Raw genomic sequence first — 9,093 nt, 5'->3', positions numbered from 1 at the left:
CTTTGAATGTACACTAATTGGCATACATTAAAATAAAATTTTGTTGCATTCAGCTCTCAAAGGGTCACCACCTCCGATATACACTACATAAAAATGACAAAAATAAATAAATAAATATACATATACCCACATACAGTATATTATATGACACAGAGAAACCATAGTCTAGTTCGGGTTATGTATAAATGTGCATGCCGAGAAAAACGAATCGATTACAGAATCGGGTGGTTCTGCTAGAAAAACTTTGAAACCTCCTCCCAGAGGGGAACAACAGAAACAGACCGTAAAGTGGGTGTGTGGGGTTTCTAACAATGCTTCAAGCTTTAAGCACATAGCGCTTATAAGCAGTATCCTGAATACCAGGAAACAAGCCTCCTATGATCTTCTCGGCAGTCCTTACCACTCTCTGTATGGACTTTCTATCTGAGGCACTGCTGCCACCAAACCAGACAGTGATGCAGTTTGTTAAAATGCTCTCAATTGTGCCTCTGTAAAAAGTGACCAGGACAGAAGGAGAGAGATGTGCTCTCCTCATCCGACAATGCAGACGTTGGTTTGCATGCTTCACTAAGGATGACGTGTGAAGAGACCAATTCAGATTGTTAGTTATCTGCACCCCCAGATACTTAATACTGTTGACCACCTCTACAGCTGCATCCTTGATAGTGAGTGAAGTATGACTATGCCGGCTCTTTCTAAAATCTACCATGATTCTTTCAACAAAAAGAGGGAGCACCTGAAGGAAGGACAAGAAGCAACAGATGGAAACTAACCAAAGAGAGAAGCAACCTAGAACTAAGGAGAAACTTCCTGACAGTTAGAACAATTAACCAGTGGAACAACCAGCCTCCAGAAGCTGTGAATGCTCCAACACTGGAAGTTTTTAAGAAGAGACTGGACAACCATTTGTCTCAAATGGTATAGGGTTTCCTGCCTGAGCAGGGGGTTGGACTAGATGACCTCCAAAGTCCCTTCCAATATTATTATTATTATTATTATTATTATTATTATTATTATTATTATTGTTGTTGTTGTTGTTGTTGTTGTTGTTATTATTATTATTATCTGCAGTGATTTCCTTAACAACCATGACAAAAAGGTTGTAAAATTGGGCATGATTCATTTAACAACTGCCTTGCTTAACAACAGAAATTCTGGTCCCAAGTGTGGTCATAGGTTGAGGGCTACCTATATATTCTTATTTTTCTTTTCTGCACCTTCTATTTTTCCTTTTTATTCTTTTTTTAATTTGCATTAGTTTTTATACTGTTTTTAATAAAATTACTGTTTAAAAAAGAGGTGAAAAGTCAGGAAGATTCGGCAGTCTATCCCAGTCTCTGCTTCTTTCCTGCAGACCTGAAATCAAAGCAAACAGAGAGGAAATTCACCACACGTCACGCCTTGCCATTGTCTTCTGGCGTCTATCACATAACGAATGAAACTCTTTTGCTGGCATTCCTGTACAAATAAAGCAAGAAATACAGTATATCTGTCGTGCTGATGACTGGCAGCCTGTATTTCTGTCTTTTATTTTGCTGAGACAGAAATAAGTTACTTCATCCTGCAGGAGAAAAATCTACTCTTAATGTCCTTTCTTCCTTGGACGTTTACTGATATAGAAAACGCTGACTCATATTGTGGAATTTATAGAGAACTCTGTATCTTGATGCAATGTGTATCATCAAGCTGGATCTACCTGGAATGTCGGTTGAATAAACAGTCAATATCCAAAGCCAAATCTGTATGTAGATAAGGGCTCTTCGGCAGATGTTTTGGGGCTTGTTTAGTTTAGTTGTTATATGTTCACACTTACTTCAGTTGATGACGGTATAAGTGGTTAAGAAAAAAACCCCTCACAAATCTCTTCCTCCTAAGAAAACTGCATATAACATTTAGGGACTGAATAAGGCACAATTGGCTGAGTTCACACGTTGTGCTAAGGTAGAGGCTTCGGGGCTGCATTTAATTTTTGCAGCAGGCAGACAGACACAATTGAATGGGACAACATCACATATTTGGGGGATTTGTGGTTTTATGTGAGGAATTTCATATACAGTATATATAGACCCGGAATGTGTGACCTTAAGCAAAATTCAGGTCGTCCTCGACTTACAACCACAATTGAGCCGAACATTTCTGTTGTTAAGTGAGACATTCGTTAAATGGGTTTTGCCCCTTTTTATGACCTTTCTTGCCATAGTTGTTAAGGGAATCACCACAGCTGATAAGTTAGCAACACAGTTGTTAAGTGGATCTGGCTTCCCCATTGATTTTGCTTGTCAAAAAGTTGCAAAAGGTGATCAAATGACCCTGGGACACAGCAATGGTCATAAGTACGAACCAACTGCCAAGCATCTGAATTTTGATCACATGATTATGGGGGCTGCTACAAAGGTTGGAAGTGTGAAAAATGGTCATAAATCACTTTTTTCAGTAACTTTTGCTGTAACTTTGAACGGTCACTAAATGAACTGTTGTAAGTTGTAGAAGTTCTACCTTCTCACATTTTTTCAGATTAAACTCTTGGAGAGCTAAAAATTGGACTGAAATGTAATCTGCTTTCCCCCTTCATTGAAGAACTGCACTAATCAAAATCTGCAAGCGGCTAATATTGCTCTGTTCATATCTCCCAGCAAACATTTTTCAATGCGCAAAAGTGGACCTTGCTTTTCAAGACGGCCTTGGTGACATCAACAGCTCTATGGCTTCTCCCTTCCTGTTGCAACACAAGTACAAAGTTTCTCATCATAGCTTTTGCCTGAGCCTTTACATCAATTTACGAGAATACTAGAAATTCAGGATGTGACTTTGTGAAAAAAAAACAAAACCCAACCCAAAGTGGTGCTAATAGACATCTGAGCCATTCTCAAAAGTAGGTCTCTCAGATTTGGGCTGCAAAAATAATCTGGCCAATCAGGATCAGAAGATTCTAATTTTTTTCCATATCTGGTGATCATCTGGAGTTTTGCAACCCGGTTCTGGTAGACCTATCCAAGAATAAATTATAGGAATTTGGGATTGGTTGGCCAGTTGGGAAAACTTAGCAAAGAGGTCTACTTCTTTTTGTAACGTTGGCATTTACCTTTGCTTCAATAAAAAAAGCTTTGAAGTGAGCGAGGATGAGCATCTCACTAATGATAGTTTACAGAAGAATGTGAGGAGCAGGAGAGCAAGAAACAAAGTCTTTCCTTTTGCATTTTCTCAACATTTCCCATCTTTTTTCTCACCCCTAAAAGAAGAAAGATGAAACTGCTGCATGGTACAGCATCTTTCGATGGGTAATATTGGAATTCTTCTCTCTGGAAGCACCCAAATACTTAAAACCCTTTGACATATCCAAAGGATCATACAAAAATTATTCAGATGTAGGAAACCTGCTGGCAACATTTTTTTGAGTTGTGCTGTCTAGCAGCTGAAGTTTTTTCATCTAGAAATGAATCTACCTTCAGTAACTCTCAGGCAAAGAGGTTTTCATGCCATGTTCCTTCTTGCACATCCAAAGATGTGAACCTACACACAAAGACTGCAGCAATTTGGAAATAACCTGTAAGCATCTTTTCTGCTGCTGTCCACAAGAAAAAGGGAAACTCTATATGCGTTTTGTGGTGTTCTCATCTAGCTGATGAATGGAAGACAAATAACACCACCTATGTGATATATTTATTTGTTTGGCAAGTTACACAAAATCACTGAAGTTGTTCTAATAGGGGGAAACTGCCATGACATCAACCTTCTGCTCATAACTGAATGGAACAGTGAATGGTAAAATACTAGGATAATGGCATGATGCCATCATAACAGAAACTCTCAAGGGGAAAGGTTCCCACCAGTGGAAAAACACCTTTCCTAAGCTCTATGGAGCTCCAGCATTTCAGTGGGAACTTAGACTTACAATAATGGTTGACGACTGGACCCAACATGGACATAAATCAGAGACATTCAGGCACAGTGCACGAGAGCACTGATTTGAGAGTAGCATAAAGTCTTTCCCTTTAAGTGTCTTAATCTTAACTGAGAATACAATAATGGAAACAGATGAATTTATTTTATCTATTTTTTTACTTCTGGAGATGGTATTAAGTTTGAAACTGACAGTTGTAGCCCGTTTAAATAAATACAATACTTATGAAAGAAAAAATTCCAGCTAGTTATCTATAAGTGGATCCACTTATAGTAAGCATTCTTTGAAGTATTGAAAAATATGGCTGATGACTATTAGAAAGAAATTCCATATTGGAGATACTACCCTCTCAAAAAGTATTTAATATCAAACTTTTCAGGAAATTTATCCCCAAAAGGCAATGGTTAAAGAAATCAGGGATGGTCCATCTGAAACTTGAGAGCCAATTGCAGCCCTTATACCCCTTCTATGTAGCTGGTGGTTCACACTGCTGAAAATGGATGATGTGCTTCCAGCTAGGCTGGTGAGAAACAATAAAAACATATAATGTACGTTTCAAAATAGTCTTTAACATAGTTCAGAAAATAAAGTCAGCCCCATAATTCCCTGCAAAACCAGCTTCTGCTAGAAAATCTAAGACCTCTTTTGCATCACTCATCACTCAAAAAAGGCTAGGCGCACTTCCTAATATCAACATTTGACCATTCTTAGTTTAAATGTGGTTCAGGCAAATTAAAAATTCTGGTCATTGTAAGCATGCACTGAAATATTGGAAAAAATATATCTTGTGACCATTGTAATCTTAAATCTGAAAACGTTATTTTAAATAGTTGATAATGTTCTTTTAATGAAATCAAGTATAAAAATACCCCTAGGAAATCAACTACCAAATGAAGCATATATCCTCAAATTTGTCACATTCAGTGATGGATTATGAAGGATTGCTCCCTGTTATCTTTAATTTGAAGATTAAATAGTAGTCAAAAGTATTCAAATACCATACAGTATTTTCTAAATTTAGAAATAAAGGGACATTAAAAGATGGAACTAGCCTTATTTTGTAATTAGTTTGCTTATATCATGGGTCTTCAAACTTGGCCCTTTTATGATTTGTGGACTTCAACTCCCAGAATTCCTCAGCCAGCATGTCTGGCTGAGGAATTCTGGGAGTTGAAGTCCACAAGTCATTAAAAAGGCCAAGTTTGAAGACCCTGGTTTACATGGTTTCTAGTCTGTCCTTTAATATTAAACTTCTACAGGTTTAAAAAAATGATAATAAAATTGCCTCAAGTTTAAAAATCCCTGAAATTGTGACGATATAACATATTTGTGCTATAAAACTAACATTAGTTTTGACAACAACAAAAATTAATCTACTAACTATTCCTATATTCCAACATCCATTTTTCTCTATTTTTAAGGAAAAGTCCCTAGGTTATATATACTTTAATCATAATTCCTAATTGATTTTTAGGAATGTATGGCCTTTTGGTTACTATATTCTTTTTAATCCACACCTTTAATGAGGTTTTAATATAGTCACATTGATCCCAGTGCAATAGCTCTGAGTTTTAACAATAACCAATATTCTATCGTTCTCCAAACTTGTTCTGAATTTTCACATGCCCTCTTTCCTTGCTTCTCTTTAACCAGGATTCTTAGAAGAAGCAGAACATTTGGCTTCTGCCAAGGTAATTATGAAACTGGAAAACACAATTGAGACTCCAGATGAGGTCCAAAAGGGAATGGATTTAGACGGCATTTCCTCAAATGCCAAATAGTATGGATGATGCTCATATTTCACCACTAAATAAATATACATCAGCACATTAAAAAAAAAAATAAGTGAAATTGATGTCTCAGATTCCTGTAATAATTCAGACAAAATTGTACACATTTACTCAGAATTAAGTTTCACTGTACAGGATTTTCTTCTGAATAAACTTCTGTAAGGTTGCAGTCTTCTTCTGCAATTCTGGGCATAGCTAACTAGTGGAGAAAGCTCCACTGGATGTATGAGTCATACTTTTGAAGAAGTCTAACTGGCTATGGAGTGTAAAGATGTGAATATGTGACAGACATACAGAATAACAAAGTTGGAAGGGACTTTGGAGGTCTTCTAGTCCAGCCCCCTGCTCAAGCAGGAAACCCTATACCATTTCAGACAAATGGTTGTTCAATTTCTTCTTAAAAACTTCCAGTGCTGAAGCATTTACAGCTTCTGGAGGCAAGTTTAGATTATATTTGGGAGTAGTTTATGAAGTTTAGATCATATTTGGGAACACACTTAAATGATTGAATACATACAGTTTTGGCAAAAACCAGACAGCTTCAAATGAGATACAGCTTGAATACAGATATTCAAGAAATTCTCAAGACATGCAGCTTTTACATCCAAGAAAGAAATCAAAATATTCCAAAAGATGTGAGTACAAGGCAATGATTTCTACTTATTGACATGGAAAGGAAAATGGAACCGGAGAGGACTTGCTTTAAGTCCTAACACCTTCTAGGAAGGATCTTCAATCTTTTGGAATCTATTGAAAGCATGTGATGGGGTTGTTATAAGCACAGGGCTGCAGCCATATTCTTTGCGTGTTAACGTTCCTATATAGGACCTAGCAATATTGTTGGAAATACATTTATGCTTCAGACTGATGCTTTGTTTTGCAATAAGCTGTCTCCTATTAACTTTGTTTTGATTGATAACATTTGGTAAACAATTTTTGATAGGTAATAGCCAAACTATCACCAGATAGGCTTTTGCATATACAGCAAACCAGAACTTTCATTCTTACCCATCAGAAGTTACCGGAGGTGGAGAGCCAAGGATTCCCATAATTTTGCGCTCCTTTTGACTTTATACAGGGACAACGATGGTAGATGTACCATGCAGAGGGAATCACATGGGCTGTATTTGAGACACAAACCAGATTGTGAGAAGTAACTAGGCATGGAGGCAGCATCCATTAAAGTACATGTGGAAGTCATAGATGTGCAATCCAAGTCCCGCCCCTTTTGTAAGTGCATGCCTACAGAGCGGAGGGACTTTGATTAGCCACCATCTTGACTTTGTTTAGTCAGCTATCCCACCAGAGTCTATCCAAGCCTGTTATCGTGTGAGAGTTCCCACTTGCATGAGGAAATAACCGCAGCAAAAGGGGTGCTACTCTTTTGCCTTGCATAATTTGCACATCCTCAATTGATTTCAATTTTTATTTATTTCCTAAATTGTTAAATAAATAAATAAATAAATAATTGACTCTGGGTGGTTTACAATATGGTAAAAAGTACAAAATGTAATGCAAGGAAATTAAAATTTATGCCCCAAATTCTGTGAGAAAAGTGCTAAAAAATGAAATCATCCCACTTCCCAACCTTTGTTTTAGCTGTCCACATGACGTGATGGTTATATTTATTGGTTTAAGGAATACTGCAGGGATGTAGTTATCGGGGTGGGGGGTGGAGAGAGAGCGAGCAAGAGAGCTCAAAACACACACTGCAGGATTCATTTTTTCTGCCCATGCAAAATTATTCGTGTTGTTTTTTTTTCAAACCAAGGTCAGTTATAAAGAAACAGGAAGCCCAGCACCATGTTCTTAATAGGTTATTCTTTCAATGCGAGCTTCTTCATTGGTGTTTTGGATTGTGAAATAAACTCAAAGTTCTTTCTACCATTGATCTATCATAGATTTGCAAAGATTGGCAGAAAATATACCTTTTTATTATGAAATATAACATCTGTAATTTGGCCTTGTCTCATAAAAGCAGCTTAAAAATCTCAACTAATTTGCAAGCTATTTTGTAGATGTACATTCATACAGCAGATCACTACCAGCTCCTAGCCTCCATTTATTTGACACAGACCATTTCCTTCCTTTCTCCAATTCAGAAGTGATAGGTTGTCATAATTGTTTTCCTTTGTTCAGCTTTCCATTGTGACTCTAGACAACTGTCATTTATACCAACTAACTTCCATGTAACTGAATAACACATTCAGTACACAATTTATTCTAAACTAACAATACAGTATGCTGGCTTTCCATTCTGTTTCAGAAGTAGTTATTCTCCTTTCTATTCTATATGATACCAAAATATATCAAAAATATCAACATTTGATTGGCAGAATAAGGTACTCTGGCCTTAACAGAAATTGCTGCTTACAGCCAGGTAATCTTTAGATCTACTTGTCCTGTGTTTAGACCCTAATAGTGTTCTTATCTGTATGGATGTGAGTGACTTTGTTTAACTACTGTAAACCAGCTTTCCCTTTAGTGATGCACTAAAAGTGTGATGAAACTGCAGTTTCTAGAATTCCTAAGAAGCCCTCATGACTGGGAATTTTTGGAGTTGCATAACACATTTTCAGAGTCCCTGCTGCAAATTGATGCATGCAATAACAGAGTGGACATACCATACTGAACCAACAGCAGATAAACAAGGATGTGAATGTGATTTATTTGCTTTTGATTGGTGTGTTGTGTGAACTTAGCCATTCTGCTTTGGAAATCATAGCTTGCACAAAAAATCATGGTGACACAAACTATAATTTGGTGTCATGTACACAAAAACAACCAGTATCCAATATCTGAAAGTATGCATTGATTGGTTCACATGGCCACACTAATTATTATATTGGAGGTAATTTAAAAATTGAGTCTGTAGTACTTAGCTCTGGATGACATATTTTTACACCTACAAGTCATTGCTTGATGTTGTTCTCATCCATATGGAATGCACATGCATAAAACAAAAACCCAATTAACATGGCATGATTGGACCCACCCTTTCTCTTCTCTTGTCCTTGGATTCAACTTGCCAGAGTCATAAAGGTGACTTGCACCAGACTTATTTTTGTAAATAAAGATATCTGAAGTCAAAAAAGTGTTTGTTAGGTGGAGTGGGGACTCCCTAGCCTTAGCCTCTTGAAAGAGAGAGAGAAAAATATAATGAGAGAATAAAATATATTAATTATTGAGTTTGAACATGCTAGACTAAAATGTGGATGACTTTGTGGTTTACTGTAGAGAAGAACATCGGCAATTAGTTAGGATCCAGCAAGATTTAGTTAACACAGCCACTGTAACTACAACAAATTGGTAATCCATGGCAAAGCACTACAGATCCTGTTCTGCCATTGATCCAGGCACGCCTCCAGAGAATCCTTAATGTTCTTGCCCAATAGGGATTCT

This window comes from Protobothrops mucrosquamatus, unplaced genomic scaffold (assembly GCF_001527695.2).
Source record: "Protobothrops mucrosquamatus isolate PMUCROS unplaced genomic scaffold, P.Mucros_1.0 scaffold_18, whole genome shotgun sequence".
Lineage (NCBI taxonomy): Eukaryota > Metazoa > Chordata > Lepidosauria > Squamata > Viperidae > Protobothrops > Protobothrops mucrosquamatus.
Note: the sequence above shows the minus strand (reverse complement) of the source record.